Below are 18,232 nucleotides of genomic sequence, written 5' to 3'. Positions count from 1 at the left end.
TAATCTTTGTAGTTTTTTTAAATTAAACAAAAAAAAAAAAAAAATGGAAAAAAGTCAAGCGATATTACCTCTCAGTATGACTTCAGCACAATTAAATTACTTCTATCTATTAACATACACATGTGAATCTTAGTATTTTCTCATCGTGTTTATAGATTCATTTTACGTTAATGGAAAGCTATTCTGTGTAGGAGGAAGTCAGACTGTGAGGTAAATAACAGCAGTTAGAAGGTTTTCCCTACACTCTTTTAACACACTCAACAATGGCCATTTTCCTCCAGAGCTGTTCATCACCCGACCAGATCAAACCATGTTTCTGAAAAAAACCGACCGCAGCAGTTTTCAGTTTGACTCGATCGCGCGCTATGTCACCCCTCACTAAGACTCGCAAGGTGAATGGCAGGCTGCTTTTGCATTTTGCAAAAACGACGATTATGAAACCATTTTAAAATCCATATCTACTTTTTCAAATTGAACAAAACAGAAACCTCCCCTTTCGAAAAACAGTCAATGCTAAAATGTAAAAAACGTTTTTCCATTTAATAAAGAACGTTTTCAGCTGTTAAGTTAAAGACTTAAGAGGCAGAAACACACACACAAACACAGGGAGAGAGAGAGAGAGAGAGAGAGAGAGAGAGAGAGAGTGTGTGTGTGTGTTTGTGTGTGTGTGTGTGTGTGGGGTTTGTGTGTGTGTGTGTGTGGGGTGGTGTGTGTGTTTTTGTAAGCACTATATGGTGCTCAAACTCTGACTCATGCTGGGGGAGGATTCACACTCCAATTGGCGCAGAAGTTATCTAGCGTCTTATTAGATTCAGGAGTTTTCTGCACCAACAACTGAAGAAAATGTTTCACATGTTTGTTTTGTGCTGTTTGTGTTGGTGGCGCCTGATTGGTAAGCAAGTTATACCTAATCTTTTTTACAGCGTTTTTAGATATAAAGCTGCCTGCGTGCTGTTCAAATGGAGAGGATTTTCTATTGTTGTCGTGTTCTTCCCAAAATAAATCACAAAATCAAAAATCATTAGTTATTGTGAGACCTCACTTGTTGCATCTGACAGGTTCCAATGAGCCAAATCTAAGAAAGATGAAACTAATGAAATTGTCCAGCAAATTAACTGTATTTTACCGCCTGTGATTAACTTGTCATGTCCAGTTTTGCTGTAAAGATAACTGAAAACACATTAAAGTTCAAATTCACCTTGTCTGGTTTGGTGTCACTGCTGCTGCTAAATGTTACAAACTGTTTTCAGCTTCACATTTTCCAGATGTGATTGGTGAGTCAGTACTATGCTGAGTGAGAATCAATCGCGCTAAACTCTGATGTTTACTAAAATACGTGAACATGAAGACTTCCTGTGGAAAATGTGGAGCTGAAAAGACCCTGATAGCTGAATCAGTAAAGCTGCTGGAATCTCCTCCACATTATGGTACTGAGGGATATTCAGAGACCAGACGAAGCTGGACGATCAACCTGGATCCTGACCATCACAGACATACACGAACACCTGTGTTGACGAACTACCTGTGCTAATTTGGAGCAAACGTTTTAAACAAACATTTAATGTTTCCGTTTATGGTGAGTAGAGCCCATTTCCGTCGGTCCCTTCAAATATTTTTTGTTTTTAGCAAATTAAGGGGAATGTTTTATTGTTCAATACAAGTTAAGCAGAATCACAACAAAAATGTGCTGGGTTTTACATAGTAGTGCGCTTGCAGCAGAAGTCATCGTTAGTGTAAATTTTTTGCTGATTTAAAAGCCGAAATTTGACGTTTATAATATAGTAAAGACGTTTTTATTCTTTGAACTTGTGCATTAGTTGAGCTATTTAAAAGGTTTAGTTCCCATCATTTTTAGAGTTTATGGTGGTTATGCTGGCAAAGCGACAAAGTTGTAAATTAGACCAACGTAAAAGATTTGGAATCAAATTTTTAATTTTAATACCATAACACACATATTGTCAGTTCCTCGAGCTTTAAAATTGAATTTCTGCAGCGCTCAGTGGAAATAAATTGGTTGTAATCACAAAATGCGTTGATTGGAGCCTAACTTGCATTGAAACCCAAATATTTCTTTACATTATTTACACTTTGAATGTGTGAACATTTTATAGTTTGAGATGACATAAACACTACTGACCGTCACATAACTACACCGAAAATAATACATTCACCCATATTTGTTTATTCTCCTCATTTTCCAGCTCATCGTTCACCCCCTAACTTACTCGAGAAAACTATCACAATGTGCTTCATCGTCGTCATCTGAACTTCACAGCAAAATTGTTCCTTGGTTTGTTTCAGAGTGGTGAATGTTGGTTCTGTGACTCTCTCCGTACAAAGGAAACAGTTAGTGTCCCCTCAGTGGTCTGATGCTCAGATCCGTCTCTCTCTACCTCTGAGTGGAATATCAGGATAACAACACCTACGGCTGTGTGCTCAACCATCCCGTCATCAACCAGACTCAACATCTGGACATCACTCAACTCTGTCACACACGTGCAGGTATGGTCAGTGCTCGGATAAACTCAGGTTTATTTGCACAACGATGTATTAGTGTTTGTTTGGATATCGACTGATAGTTTCAGTTGCACTAATGGCTCATTGTTTTTTTTTTGCCATTACAGATCAGGGCCTACCTTTTTATTCTACATAAGTGTTGATTTCTTGACTGCTGTGGAGCTCGTTGATTGTAGCTTCAGTCTTGAGCTGCTCCACCTGCACTGAAATGCATAAAACGGTCATAGAACAATTTTTAACTACAAATTTAGCAGAAATATTCATTCATTACAGAAGCAGAAAAATTCATTCATTACAGATGCCCACATTTGTGACCCTGGAACACAAAACCAGTCTTAAGTGTCCTTTTTTATTTTTTTTGAAATAGAGATTTACATACCATCTGAAAGCTGAATAAATACGCTTTCCATTGAGTATTGTTTCTTAGCTCATAATATTTGGCCAGAATACAACTAGTTGAAAATTCTGGAAGCTGAAGGGTCAAAAAAATAAAAATACTGAGAAAATCATCTTTAAAGGTTTCAAAATGAAGTTCTTAGTACGCATATTACTTAACGCAAAATTAAGTTTTTATATATTTACAGTAGGGATTTACAAAATATCTTCATGGAACAACTACAGACCTGATTTTAATATCCTAATGATTTTTGGGCATAAAAGGAAATATAATTTGGACCCATACATGTTTTTTAGCTATGCTAAAATAGACCCCAGCGACTTAAAGACACCTGCTTTTTTGGCTCCAGGGTCACGCTTTATACATAGACTGCAAGCTTTGGTTGTTTTAACAGTCTGTATTATTTGATGCAGTCCAAGCAGAGGAGAGGACAGACCTGATTCAGCCTTGTGTAATCACCACGAAACAACGGGAATATGGTCCTGAACTGTTTTGTTGCGGTTCATTTAGTTCCTGATGAAGTTTGCAGCGTCAGGTGGTCAGTGAACAGACTGGGTGATCTATAGCGGCAAACCGTCATCCGCATTGCTCTCTGTACTAGGAGAACATCAAAAGCAGAGTTTAGCATGCTTTTTTTATTAATTCTATTACCTAAAGCCTACAGTTTTCTTCCACAGTGGTAAGTGTTTTACTTTTCAGGGCTATTTTCATTTACAATCCAAAATCAAATCATCAAAACGTCGCAGCAAATAGAAATTGAAAAGTCTACTTTAAAGTGCTAGTTCATCCTAAAATGTTTTAATCTGGTATCTTAATGATTATAGACTAGACTGTTATTATACTGTAAGTCTTTATTATTAGATTTGTATTGAAAAAAGTAGGACAGTGGTTAAATCTTGTTACCTGTGCTGAAGTTGGTCTCGAGCTGCAGCTGCTCTGCGGTTCAGATCATCGAAATGAAGTGCAGCTTTTACTGGCCATTGGTTGCTTTGCAGACAAGCTGCAACAAGTACTTTGGTGTGAAAGACAGTCGTTCTTAGCACAGCAGACAAACCTTCAGAACTTAAATAATCTGTTTGATGATTTAACTGCTTAAAAAGTCATGTGATGGACGAGATGATTTCCTTCAGCTGCTTCAAAGAATCAGCTTTGCACTTTAAAAAAATAAAAACAGATTTTAGTGCACACTACAGAAACATTGAAAGGTCTTGTTTAAAGGCGGGTCTGTTATTATTATATTTTTATCGAACCCGCACATTATTGACTGAATCTGTTTTTCCTTGCAGAAATAAAAGAAGACGCTGTGTTTAAAACCCCCAAAAAAACATTTTAAATTTAGGGATCACGGGAAATTGATTTTTACAGCTCCACAGGACAAAAACTCACACCCTTACTTTTTCTTTGCACTATTCCCTTTTTTGTTTTCTTTTAATTTTTAAATTTTTTCCATTTTTTTTTTTTTAGAAGTTTTTTTCCCTGATATTTTGTTGCTTTTGAAGGGTTTTTTCACTTTCGAATTTAAAAGGGTTGTTTTTTAACTAAACCCCTAAAATGTACTTTTTTAACTTTATTCAATAGGATGCTATTTTTGATCCCTGCCCCTTTTGTCTGAATGTCATTTTACTGCATAGGGGAGGGGGATGCACCGAAACCCCAAAAAAATTCGGAAAAATGTACAAAAAATTTGCATCATCGTCATAGTGGCCGAGCAAAAAAATCACATTTTGCCGGGCCCCCGGTTTCGCAAAAATAGTGGGGACGGATAACGGCTAAAAAGTAACCCCTTTTGAAACGGAGAAAAAACTCAACACAAAAACCAGACCTGAACTGTAATTAAAAAAGCCCAACAGTCATTATTTCTGAAAGGGACTAATAATCTATTAACTGTTTAATCTTTGATTTTAAAAACCTTCTATGTACTCTTTCAGCTAACCCAACCCACCCTATTTCGCTAAAATTTTTACTTTTACGGGCGAACCAGCCCATGGCTACCCAAAACAGATAAAATTGTTTTTTGTTTTTTTTGGTTTGGGCCCAAACCCTTCCGCCAGAGCTCACCTAAAAAAAAAATTAAATTTATGGCTATTTTCCCCATATTAGGATTTAAATAGTAATATTTCTGTTTTTCATAGTTTGATTTTTCTAAAAAAAAAAAAGGGAAAAAATGGTGTTTGGTTTTTTTACCCGTCTCGCCATGCCAATAGTTGGGGCCCATTTCAGAATTTTGGGCCCAAAAAGTCACCCCAAGGGAAACCCTCCAAAACAAAATCTTTTAGAAATGCCCTTAGTGATTTTTAAACCAGGGGTTTCTCATCGTTTTTTTTTTTTTTCCGTACTTAAAAGAATCAAAAAAGTGTTCATAGTACCGGGAAACAGGAAAAACCCCTCATCTAAAAATCAAAACCAAAACCTCTAAAAGTCCCCCCCATTGTGCCCCACTAGCTTTTTTGACCCCCAAAAAATCAAACAAAAGGGGGTTTCAATTTGCCCTCAAAAGAAGAGCTGTTTAAACCCCCCCCCCCCGAAAAAATTTTTCATTTTAAAAACTGTTTCAGGTAGATGGTAGAGATTTGGAACTTTTATTTTAGTTTTCCTGCAAAAAAAACTAAGAACGGGTTTATAATATAATTTATATATATTTTTTGTTGTGTGTGTGTGTGTGCCCACTTAGACGTATTTTACCAAAAAAGTAATTCACCCACAAAAAATTTCCCTTCTAATATTTAACCCAGCCCGGGTTATCTTTCATTTATTAAATGATAAAACAGAAGAATTTTCCCACTAGAAATCCAGTTAAAGTTTAAAAAAACCTTTTTAGTTTAAAATTTTTAAACTTTTTGTGTGTGGGGTTGTGTGGTGTGGTTTTGTGTGTGTTTGGGGTGTGGGTGGGAGAAAGAGGGGAGAGAAGAAATGGATTTTAAAAACTAAGATAATTGGAGCAAAACGTCATCAAAACTTTCCATTTTTCCTTTTCAAACGGTGCGTTAAGATTCTTTTGTCCAAAACCACATATTCATTTTTTATTAAATGAATATTTAGGTTCAAAACAATTATTTTAAACCCCAACAGCATTTGGGGGCATTTGTGTGTTTTTGTTTAACCAAAAATTTTGTATCTAAACTCACCCTTTCAAATAAAGGTCCAGTGAGGCGCTTACAAAAAAACCCAACAATAGAGCCATTTTTGTCATTTACTATACTAAAATAAGAATTTTTTGTTTTGGGTTCATATTTCTTTTAATTACAATGTTTTCCAGCTTGTCTGCCTGTTCCAACATTCCCAAAAAAAACTTTTTCTTCATCATCATCATCATAATCAAAATTTTTTCCCTTGGTGTTTTTCAGGGGGTGAATTTGGGTGTGTGACTCCCTTCCCTGGTAAAAAGGAAACAGTTTATTTTCCAGCATCAGTTTTTTCCCCTGTCTCACCCTCAGTCTCTCTCTACATGCTGGAGGGGAATAGCAGAAAAAACACCTACAGCTTGTTGCTCACAATCCCATCAATCAACACAGGACTCAACATCTGGACATCACGCAACCCTGTCACACATCTGAAGGTAAGTCTATGGTTCTATTAGTTTATTAGTCTGTGAGTTGATCTGAATCTCAGTTTGATTTTTTTTATTCCTCAGATTCTGTCCCCAATGTTGTGGTTTTACTGAGCCTGGCGATCCGATTATCCTCTCTGCTCTTGTGGGGGGCGTGGCTACCTACTGTCCACTGTTCTGGTTGCGAAACAAGTTCCAGAAGAGCTGAACAAGCAAATATTCCCACATCAAGCATTTAAATAATTCTTAATTTATCATTAACTTTTATTATTATTCTGTATTCTTATTATGTAATCTTCATTATTTTAATGGCCGACAGACACTAGTACAGACCTAACTGTAGTTACATCCAGCCATCTAAATTGAATGGCCCATTTTTCTACTTTCATTTAAAATTACAGAGCACCTAAAGGGACATGGTGATTGTAAAAAATATAAATAAATAAATAAAACAAAAAAAATTAAACAGGAAGGGAAAAAAAAAATAAATATTTTTGCATTCTCTCAAAAAAACCCCCCCTGAGAAACTTTTTCATTTGCTTGAAAAATTATTTTTTGGTTTTTAAAACTTATTTTTCCCCCTTTCACCTTTTCTCTTTAGGGTCTTAAATTTTGGAAAGAAAAACCCATGTCAAATGATTGAAAGAAGTGCAAAACAAGCAAAGGGAGAGATACCCTTTTTATTAATTTATCGGGACAAAAATTTCCTTTCTTTTTATTGAAAAATTCACCCCCTCAACAGCGCTAACTTTTTTTAAATTTATTTTTAAAACTGACCATATAAAGGGGGGGTGATAACATCATGTTAATATATCTCCTGCGAAACCAGTAAAACCCAAGCCCATTTGCAAAAACCCCAAGCACAACAACACAAAACCAGCACATATTCCTCCCTATAAGCCCGAAGACAGACCGGGAATGGGCAATGATAAAGAAAAGAGTTTAATTATATTTATTTACTTTTCTTTTAATATTAGTTTTTTTAAATCATTTATTAATTTTAATTTTGATTCCTTAAAGGGGGTTTTTAAAACTTTTCCCTACTTTGGTCATCATTGTTTTATCTGATAAAGACACAAACCCTTTTTAAAAACAGTTTGATGGGACCCCAGAATTTAAACAGATTGTTCAAAGGAAAATAACACTTTTTCTGTTAAAACTTTTTTTAAAATTTTTTTGGAACTTTTTCCTCATGGTTTAAAGGCCCATTTTTCCTGTGGCTCAGTGGTAGAGCATTGCATTAGCAGCCCCAAAAGGTTGGGGGGGTTAATTCCCAGGAACACATTTTAGGTAAAAACTTGTTCCGGGAAAATGCATTTAAGTCGTTTTGGGTTTAAAAGGGCTTTCTGAAAAAGCATAAAGGAATGTAAATAAAAAACCCTCTAAAATTTATACACCAATAAAATAATTGAATTCTTTATGCTGTGTGTGGACAACTTTAATTTTATATTCTCCGAGTCGGGCGAAACATGATTCACTTTCATCTGTCTGGGAATCTCCATCACATTTCCCAATAATTTTTCCCCAGATCCCTATGATCTTTTGGTGTTTCAGTGTTGTGGTCATCAAATTAAAATGCCATGTTTTAAAAATAAAAATAAAAAAAAAAAAAAATTTAAAAAGACAGATTCTCCCTCCTTCGCTATTTTTTCTCTTTATTTCATCTCGTTCACGCGGGAAACCCCTTTAAAAACAAAAAACCCAACAGATGCAGGAGGATTTTTTTTAAAAATAAAAAAACAATTCCCGCCCGGCTTTTTCCCCCCTTTTTTTAAAAAATGTTTTTTTTAAAATTTTGGGATCTTTTAATTTCCCCTTTTTCACAGCAGTATATTTAAATTTTAAATACAAAATTTTAAACATAGTAGTTTTTTAAATTTAAATAAATCACCATGACCAGTAAAAATTGGAAGATTTTTTGGCCGATTCTTTGCTGAGGGTGTATTTAAAAACCCCAGCATCTGTTTTCTGTTTGTTTTTAAATGTGAGATCCCTGTACATTTTCCAGCTCAGTCTTCTCTAAACCCCCTAAAAATTTTTCCCACTGTACAGATCTTTCTGAAATCTCCTTTTATTTGGCCAGCAAGTGTCATTTAAAATCCCATTTCATTCTGTCTCTCTTTTTTATTTTAAAATCAGAAAAAACCGGGACTCCCCTTTCCTTTTCCAACACCAGACACCCCTAAAGACAAAATAAATGACTTAACTTAATGCACATCCTAAAAACCAAACCCCCAAATGCAAATTTTTTGTTTCTTTTTTTTCATAACATATAAAAGCCGGGGTTTCAAGATGTGTGGTTTCCGAGAGGGCTCCCTCTCTGAAAAAATCTTCCGGGAACTTTTTTTCTCTCACAAAATTTGCTTTTTTTTTGCCTTTTTTTTAACATAGCTATCCTTAAATTTAAACAATCTGCAAATTTTTTAATAAAAAAAGGGTGATAAATAAAATTTGTCTTAAAAAAAAGATTTTGACTCGGGGGAACCACCTTAACGATTGTTGTTTTTTTCGAATCTTCGCCTGTTTTTTTATATACATCACAATTTTAACAATTTGCAAAATTCTCACCTCCCATGAATAAAAAACACGGGCTACAGCACCTTTTTTGTTCATTTCCGGCCCTAAAAAAAAAAAATCGATTTGAAGTTTGGGGACTTAAAAAACCGCACTCAACCGATTACTTTTTTAGCATTAAATGTAAAAAACTAAATAAAGTGATTGTGTAAAATGTTGATGTCACACTTGCAAAAACGATCACAAAACTCCCCTGCTTGTGAACTTTAGCTCTCCCCAGCACGCCTCGGGAGCTCAACAGTTTTAGGAGGGGAACGTAACATTGTACCTGTTTTTTCATGAACTAAATTTAATCAAAAGGACTCCCAAGTGGGATGCAATACAATCTATAAGTAATCAAGGTTAACAGGGGGGGTTTTTGGCAGAACCTCGGGTTTGTTAGGCCCCCTTTAAAGGGGAAGAGTTGCAAAATGCGGGGGGTTTTTTCGGGAGCCAGTTTACCCCTGTATTGCTGAGTGCCCCCCCCTTCCTTTTCCCAGCATTATGTAGCTTTCTGATGTTTTGGGAAAATTTTTATTTTTATTTTTTGGGAGCATTTAAAATTTAATTCTCCCTACTCGGTTTTTTGGGGTTTTTAAAAAAAACCCTTTTAATCTGTGTTACTGAAAATCCGTGACCATTTAAAATTTTGACTAAAGTTAGCTTTTACTTGGAAAAATTGGGGTACGCCAACTTTGAGCTTTTCAGAACATTGTTAAGTGCACTTGACTGGTTAAACTAAAAAGGGGAAATTTTCCATTTAAAAACAACAAAGGTTTGTCAACCAAAAAAACAGGGTGAGACCTTAACCCCTTTTGATTATGAACCGTTACTCAAGCTAAATGTACATTTATTAAACCCTACTTTTAGAAAAATTAATTTTGGGTAAATTTTTAAATAGTAGTGATCATGACCTCTGATTGAAAAATAGTGTTTTTAAATGAAGTGTGTACAGTTTTAAGACAAGTCAGGTCACCCCCGGGGGGCCCATCTTTGAAATGCCCCCGGGGGGCATGCAAGGGGCGTTTCCTATTTTTTAAGGGGGAAAAAACACCCAAATTCTCCAAACTTTTTGGCCAAGTTTAAAGATTCATTTAAATTTTGAAATCCCCCAATGAAATTTTAAAAAAGAACCGACCAAAAATATTGTTTTTTTTGCTCAAATAGTTTAAAAACCATTTTTCGGGCTAGACCAGCCAGTGCGCATGTGCAGTTTTTGGACCCCCGTCCAAAACTCTGAGGCCGTTTCCCCAAAAATCAATTGTAAAGTTCGGATTTTCAAAAGTTCGACCGGGGGGTTAACTCCTGAGGACGGGGGGCCCCAAAAGTCCGGTAATTCTGAAAAGGAACGCGGGCATATTTGATAACGTAAAGTCGCCCCCTTCACATATGGGCCCCTACTCGGATTATCTTAAACTGTAGTATTTTTCCCTTTTAAATATGACAAGCAAACTCTCCCTTTTTTTTTTTAAAGGCCGTTTTAATGAACAGTAACAACCTTTAAAAAAGGGATACTTTCCCGGGTGTTAGGGTTTTTCACACCAGAACGAAGAAAATACCATCACTCGCTCTAGATTTTGCGTGATGTTTTTTGGTCCCTTGCCTGGAATAAAAACAGCGTTATCAAACATGGGGAGATAACTACAATCACTGTTTTGTACCGTCGCAAAAAAAACCCAAAAACAACCAAGCCCAATTCCCAAATTTTCTGGGTTCACAGCACCATCCAAAGGGGGATTAATAACGTTAGGTCCGGGTTTTAAAGTGTTGCTACATTTTCCCATTTTTATATACACGATATTACTATTATTTTTTATTATTGATTGCAGCATATCTGTATCATTCTAATAAAATTCAAATACCACTACACTGATTTAGTTGTATTCTATGCTCCAACCATATAATAAAAAGACGGCCCCCAATAAAGCTCTCTTTTTATTGTCTGATTCAACTGGGCTGTTAAGAAGGGTCTTCCGATTGGCTTGTCGAGAATTAATTCGGGGGCGAGGGAAGGGTAGTCTTAACCCTGGGAAAGACTTTTAGGTAAACCCTACTTTTTCTCAAAAAAAGGGTTTTCAGTCTGCCCCTTTTAAACTTTAAACTTTCTGTGCCCACATAACAGGGGTGGGACATTCTGAGCCATCAAACCAAAAACGAAATTAACCCTAATGTATCTTTCCCTTATGCCCAAAACCCTTTTTTTTTGATTTTTGAAGGACTTGGCTACCACCTCGGCAGGGGGTTTGGGGATAGGTTTGACTTACTTGAGGGCCCTCAAATCTTTCATCTTGACTGATTGCTGTTGAGTCCGGGAAGACAGTCGGTGTTTGCCCTTGCAATTTTCCAATGGGTTTTTTAAAATTTTTACTTGAAAATGAATCAGAAAATGCACTTTTTAAAATTACAAATGACTTGGGTTCTTTCATCAACCCAAAGGGTGATCCTTGCTATTTTAAATTTATCTTTTGCGGCGTTTGAAACCTAGATCCCCGCATACTCATAGATTTGATTACAAAAAATACAGGTACCCGGGGAGGCTTTAAGGGTGGTTTTTAAACCTACCTGTCCCATCGCTACCAATTTGTTTTTTAAAAGGGGGGGTCACCCCATTTTCACCCCGTAAAATATGGAGGCCACGGGTCTGTCCTAGGTCCTTGCTATTTTCAATATTTTCATGTTTCCCCCTTGGGAATTCATTGAAAATACGGGGTTAAATTTCCACTGTTATGGATTAACTCAACTAATTTTCTCAACAAAAACCAGGGGAAAATTTTAAATTATCTTTAAGTAACAGAGGGGTTTTTAAAAAAAGTAAAAAAATTGGAGACCAATAATTTTTTTCCTATTAAAATTCAGTAAGACGAGATATTTCTTATTGGGGCCAGAAACAAATTTCACAGAATCCGTAGATTACAAATTTTCAAAAGAAAGGATGTACTGTTCTTTTCCCTACTGTAAAAAAAAGGGGGGTTATATTAGACAGTAACTTGTCTTTTGAAAATCATATTTCCCATTTCAAAAACCCGCATTCTTCCATCTTAGAAAAAATTGCCAAGCTCGAAACATGGTTTCCGTTCCTGATGCGAAAGCTAGTTCTGCATTCCTGACCTCTAGACTGGACTTTGTAATGCACGGGTAGGTGGGTTTCCTGCACCTCAATAAACCAAACTACAGGTAGTCCAAAAGGCAGGGGCCCAGAGTCCTTTTCCAGGTCAAGAAAAAAATCATATTTCCCCCAATACTAACAGGCCCTGCACTGGCTACCATTAAGTCCGTTTTCAGTTTCAAAATATTTTTACTTCTTTTAAGGCCCCTTTTTAAAAACTTAGTCCTGGGTACCCCAACATCTTTTACCACGCACAAACCCATCACGGGTCCCTAAAGGGGCACAAAACGTGGACTTTTTTTCTAGTACCTAAAAGGGTAGGTCCACTAAAGGAGGTAAGGGGGTTTTTTCATTTGGCTCCCAAAATCCCGGAATAGCCCCCCCTGGGTAAGGTTTTGGGGCTCAGACACACTCTCTCGTTTAAAAACTAGATTTTTAAAAAAAAACCTCTTTGGCCAGCCTTCAATAATGCATTCATTTAAATTTTTGGGCGGGGTTATATCTGATCCCAAAAGGGGGTTATTATTCTTTGGGTTGGGTTTTTAAAAGAAATTAATTTTTTTTGGCTTTGGGAAAAGAAGCTTGCTAAATTTTGGTTTTTCTATTTGTTTCCGCTTGCCACGGGAAATTTTCTCCCGTGGTAAAAGGGGTTTTAAAACAAACTCCATTTTGGGGTTTCCCGAACACCTGAGAAAAAGGGTATTTCCAGGGCCCCCCCAAGGGCCTCAGATGATCAACCAAGACAAAAACAGAATACCCATTTTTGCTATAAGTTTTTATTGCATTTAATTTGGGGTTAATAGTGTTAACGGCTGTTTTTTTTTTTTTTTTATTTATTTTTCTGAAATTTTGCTATTGCACATGAACTGCAGTCATACTGATAAGCTACTACTAAAATTTTAGAAAATTAATTTTCTGTTTAAAATTGTTTGTAATGATTTTTTGTAAAAAGCGCTATACAAAAAAATTTAACTGAATTGAATTGGGAATTGGGGCCGATATTTTTCCCCCCCAACTCCCAAAACTCTTATTCACCTTAAAACCCGTTAGTCTTGGGGCTCACTTTGGGTTTAATGAGTGGGAAATTGGGAAATTTTTAAAAAGTGGTGATTTTTGTCCCAGTAAAAAATTCTTTTCAGGGCTTTAAAATTTGGGTTTGGCAGCGGAGTGTTGGTAAAAAAAAAGTTACACAAGGGAGAATGGGTGTTTTTTTGAAAAAGGGGTGCACCCTGTCGTGGAGCCCCTTTTTGTGACCACACTCCCTTGGTCCCCTGGTTTTGAGTACTGTCAGTGGGTTGCACCTGGAAAATTGAACTCAAGCCCGTGGGGAAAAAACAAAAGGAAAATTTGGCAGGGATTTTTTAAGGGGGGGAACAAAACCTTTTTAAGTTAGCCTTTAAACATGGAGGGGTTTTTGGGCTGATCCCCTTTCCACATGCAGCCCATTGCAATTCAGAACCCCCTTTTCCCAACTGATCAAGCATACCTACCCAAATTTGGGCTCTGGGGCAAACCTCCGAAAAGGGCCCAATGTCTCCACTTTTGAATATTTTTGGGCCGTCCCTTAAAATCAAAAATTTTCTGTAACCAAACCCAAAGAGGCGGGCCATAATGCTCTTTAGGGATTGCATTGGGCTGGGGGTACAGATAACAGATTTTCTGGGAAGGTCTGCTATTAATAAGGCCTCTTCGAATTTCAAATACTCAAGCAGGATTTTATATTTAAATTGTTCAGTTGCATCAAGTGGCAAAAAAATGTCAAGATATTGTCACGGGGTAGAAGGAACACACGACAAGGAGAGCTCAAATAGATAACCCGGAGGGTGGATATATTCACAGATCAAGTGTCCAAGTGAGGGGAGTTGGTGCTGAGGTGAGTCGGTGTTCTCCGTGAGTGAGTTCCAGTGGCGGCATCTCCATTCGGGCTTACTGGTCACGCACTGGTTTCTGGAATGCAAGGGGAGAAAACACCTTAGATCTCAGCTTCAGCTGGTCCTCCCAACGCTCCGAGTGGATCACTACATCATCCAGGTAGGCAGCAGCATACTGTTGTTGCGGCCATAACAGGAAATCCATGAAACTCTGGAACATGCCTGGGGCCCCGTGTAGGCCGAAGGGAAGGGTCCTGCCAGTGGCCACTAGGAGTGGAGAAAGCAGTTTCAGGTTTTGCATTTTCAGAAAGTGGTACCTGCCAATAACCCTTGGTGATGTCCAGCGTAGAAATGTACCGGGCCCTTCCCATGCGTTCCAGGAATTCATCCACCCGGGGTATTGGGTAACCGTCGAACTCTGAAACCTCATTGAGACGTCGGAAGTCGTTGCGGAAGCAGAGGGTGCCATCTGGTTGGGAACCAGAACAATAGGGCTGGACCATGGGCTGCGCGATGGTTTAATCACCCCTAACTTCAACAGTTTCTGGAATTTCTGTCTCATACAGCGACGAGCCTCAGGATCCGATAGGGCCATTGCTAACGATGACCCCTGTGGGGGTGTCATGTTGGAGCACTGCTGTCCTGCCGGAATTCGCAGATGAACACATCGGGAACTGACCGACCAGGTGATGTAGCTCGGTTTTTCTGGCAGAGAAAGGTGGGGTTTCACGTCCACAATCGCGGGTTTCCTTGGTGGGCAAGTGCCGGCGAGCTGGTCCCTATCCACTTTTTTTCAGTCGCATCTTTTTCAGCAGCACACGTGTAAACTCTGCTGATTAAACTACGCTGTCAATAATCACAGTCCACTAATCAGAGAATCATGGTTGGTAAGAAGAATTGTTTAATGACCTGCGAACACTGACCTTGCGGCACAAACACACCAGAACCGTCAGATTTAAATCACGCACAGCCCAACGAAGGATTTGAACGAAATTGTTTTTGAACGAGCACTACAACACTTGTTTTTTAACAACCAAACAGTGTCTGTTTTCGCGTGTCTGTTGAGGGAAGTACAGACGTTTCCGTCTTTGTTGATAGCAGAGGAGCGGATTCAGCGAGAGCTTGATGGGGCAGCGTGGAATGAAAATTTTTTCAGGAGCTGCAGCAGTAGAGGCAGCGCAACTATACGACATGTGAATAATCCCGCCCACTCTAAAGCAATACTAAACTGCAGTGGAAATGCAAACCAAGCCGAGCTGTGCCGTACTGAGCCATGCCGAGCCGAGTCGGTACTGCTCTCGTTGTGAATTTTTGTTGAGGTTATAGTGTTGCGCGCATTAAAGAGACGTTTGCTCAAGTTCACGCACACAGAGTCCACCTCTGGATGCATCCTTGATAAAAGGGGTGCAGAAGAACAACTCCGGGGATTTGAAACTGTAACTGTGTCTATAAGTGAACTTTGAACTTGGAAGTGTACTTGGGTGACAAACTGATGATGTTGTGCACAAGTCCACAAGAACACAAACCACTCCCTATCCACTACATATCTGCACTAATCGGGTGTCGCCATTCTGTAGTGCCTGTTCTAATTCTGATTGAAGGACTCTGATTTTTTTTTTTGATTATTGGATGACTAAAAGGACTAAAAAGAATAGCATTTATTTTAAAATTTAATCTTTTCTAACATATATGTCTTTACTATCACTTTTTATCCATTTAACGACATACTATGCTGGATAAAAAGTATTAATTTCTTAAAAAAGAAAGTACAAAAAAAGAAGTTAAGAAAGAAGAAACAATTTAATGACCCCAACTTTTGAATAGTAGTGGTATATGTACACAATAAATTTCTATTTTGAATAAACACTGTTCCTTTAACTTTTTTATTTACCAATGAATCCGAAAAAAAGTATCACAGGTTTCCAAACAATATGAAGCATCGAAATGTGTTTCCAGCACTGATATAAATCAGCATATTATGATTTGAATTCTGAAGGAACGGACGTTAGTAAAAAACATACTGCTGACAAATTCATGCTTTGTTTCACAGGAATAAATTATATTTTAAAGTATATTAAAATATAAAACTGTTATTTTAAATTGCAATAATATTTCACAAAATTACATAAATGCAGCCTTGATGAAAGAAACGTATTTATAATATTTCACAAAAAAGTAATTGAAATGTCCAAACTTTCTGAACGGCCAAATGATGGTGTGTGTGTTGTGTGATGTTGGTGTGGGTGGGTGTGTGTGTTAGTGTGGTGTTGTGTGGTGTGTGTGTGGTGTGTGTGTATCGAACTGTCAAATCTGCAAATCGTGCCTATACTCGTGAATCAGCACTCGCTTGATCGTCTCATAATCTTGCTTAACTAGGCTACATCATATGCTATATAAAACTCTCGATTTTTACAAGCAGTATGGTTGTTACCTATGAGTGTTTGTCCTGTGCAGTTTGCGGGTCATTTATTTTGATTTCTCACACGTGATTCTCCTCACAGTGCGACCTATTACGTGTCAAAACATTATTCATTATCCATCGTCATCTTACGGCCCGCATGTAATAAATCAGAGATCATGTCTCGGTCCAAAATTAAACTACACACAATTTCTTTCTTGTACTTTACAAAAATTGTAACATTCTCTGCTTTCTTCAGTGTTTACTCCATCCGCCGCTGTCCAAACATTTGCGCACGAACCAAGCCCGATTACCAAACTGTTCTGTTATCACACCAATGTACAATTTTGCGACAGCAAATTAAAAGAGTTATTAATTATGAGGGCGGCTATATTCAAAAGGTAAACTGGGTAATATGGTGGGGTGCAGGGGTGTCAAAACCATTTAAAAAGAAAATAGGCAGGTAGCGAATAAACTGAATGACGTTTTTTAATGGTCCTTCAATCTATTCGCAAAATCCATGTTAAATGACGGTTTTAATGCCCGCGCGGAAACCCTGTTGAACAGAGCTTAGGCTTACTGTAACCAGGAAGTTTTAAAGATACACTGAAAACAAATGTGTCATTTTCATCCCATTAAAAAAAAGAAGGGTAATGATTCAATCTAGTTTTTTTATAACTTTGAGCCAGCTGTAGAAAGTAAATAATTGGCCTAAACAATATGTTCTAGTCATCGGTGAGAGAAGGTGTTGAAACAAAAATTTTAATAACTGGGGGCACAAAGGTATATGTGGTGTTGCATGTTGAAGAAGAGGTCGAGCGGTTAATTTAAATTCTATGTGTTGATCCAAACAAAATAGAGGAATAGAGTTTAATCAAAACAACACTTATCATTAATGAAATTTCTTTTTATAGTTTTCATCGACGATGGAAAATATTGTAAGTTAGGCGTTATGTATTTTTCATTGGCCTCAAGTGAAAAAAATAGAGATGTTGAAATCATTCACCGCGGAAGCTGCATTTTTTTTAATTGGATGAATGACATTTTTTTTTTTTTTGGTAATTCCAAGAAAATCTATATCAGTTGTTTTATTTTTAAGGAAAGTAAGAAACAGGTAAGGAAAACGCACAAAAAAAAAAAAAAAAAAAATTAAGTCCACATATAGGGCCAATGGAGCTGGGGTTATTATATCTATTCAATTCGTCCAAATGTTAAGTTTTAAAAACACACAACACTGACATTTTTATCTGAAAACATTTCCCCACCCTAAAAATGAAAAAACTAGGGGACAAAAAAAAAAACTATATGGTTTATTCCACAATGTTGGCAGGACTAACTTTATAGGTGCTAACGGCACCTTTTCCGATGTTGGAGCATATACCCTGCCTGAATAAAAGATAAAGGTGCTTTTCCAAACAGCGTGTCCAGGGACAGGCCGATATCAGTCCTGAAAAAATGGAACATAGAAGGGCCGGAGATCGGTCTGTTCAGACATAAGTTTTTCTTCAAGATGTATCCCACTCTAGATGTGGTTAGATGTGTGACTTGATCAACACACTGAGGACTCTTATACTGGAGTTCTGTCCTGTCAGCTGCGGTCTAACAAAGGAAGAAACATCGATAAAGAACAGTGTCAAGTCAGTTAGATAATGCTGTCTGTCAAATAACTCAAGATATCATGCTGCGTCACACAGCCATGTTCTACTTAGAGCCGTTCATGTCCTTGGACCAGGAACTGGTGTGTTCGAATGGCAACACTATCGATGCCTCAATGATCCCTGCAGCAGTCAGGTACAGTCACGTGATACAAGTAGGAAGCTCTCAGAAAATTCCACCAGATTAA

The sequence above is a fragment of the Cyprinus carpio genome, unplaced genomic scaffold (genome assembly GCF_018340385.1).
Source record: "Cyprinus carpio isolate SPL01 unplaced genomic scaffold, ASM1834038v1 S000006773, whole genome shotgun sequence".
Lineage (NCBI taxonomy): Eukaryota > Metazoa > Chordata > Actinopteri > Cypriniformes > Cyprinidae > Cyprinus > Cyprinus carpio.
Note: the sequence above shows the minus strand (reverse complement) of the source record.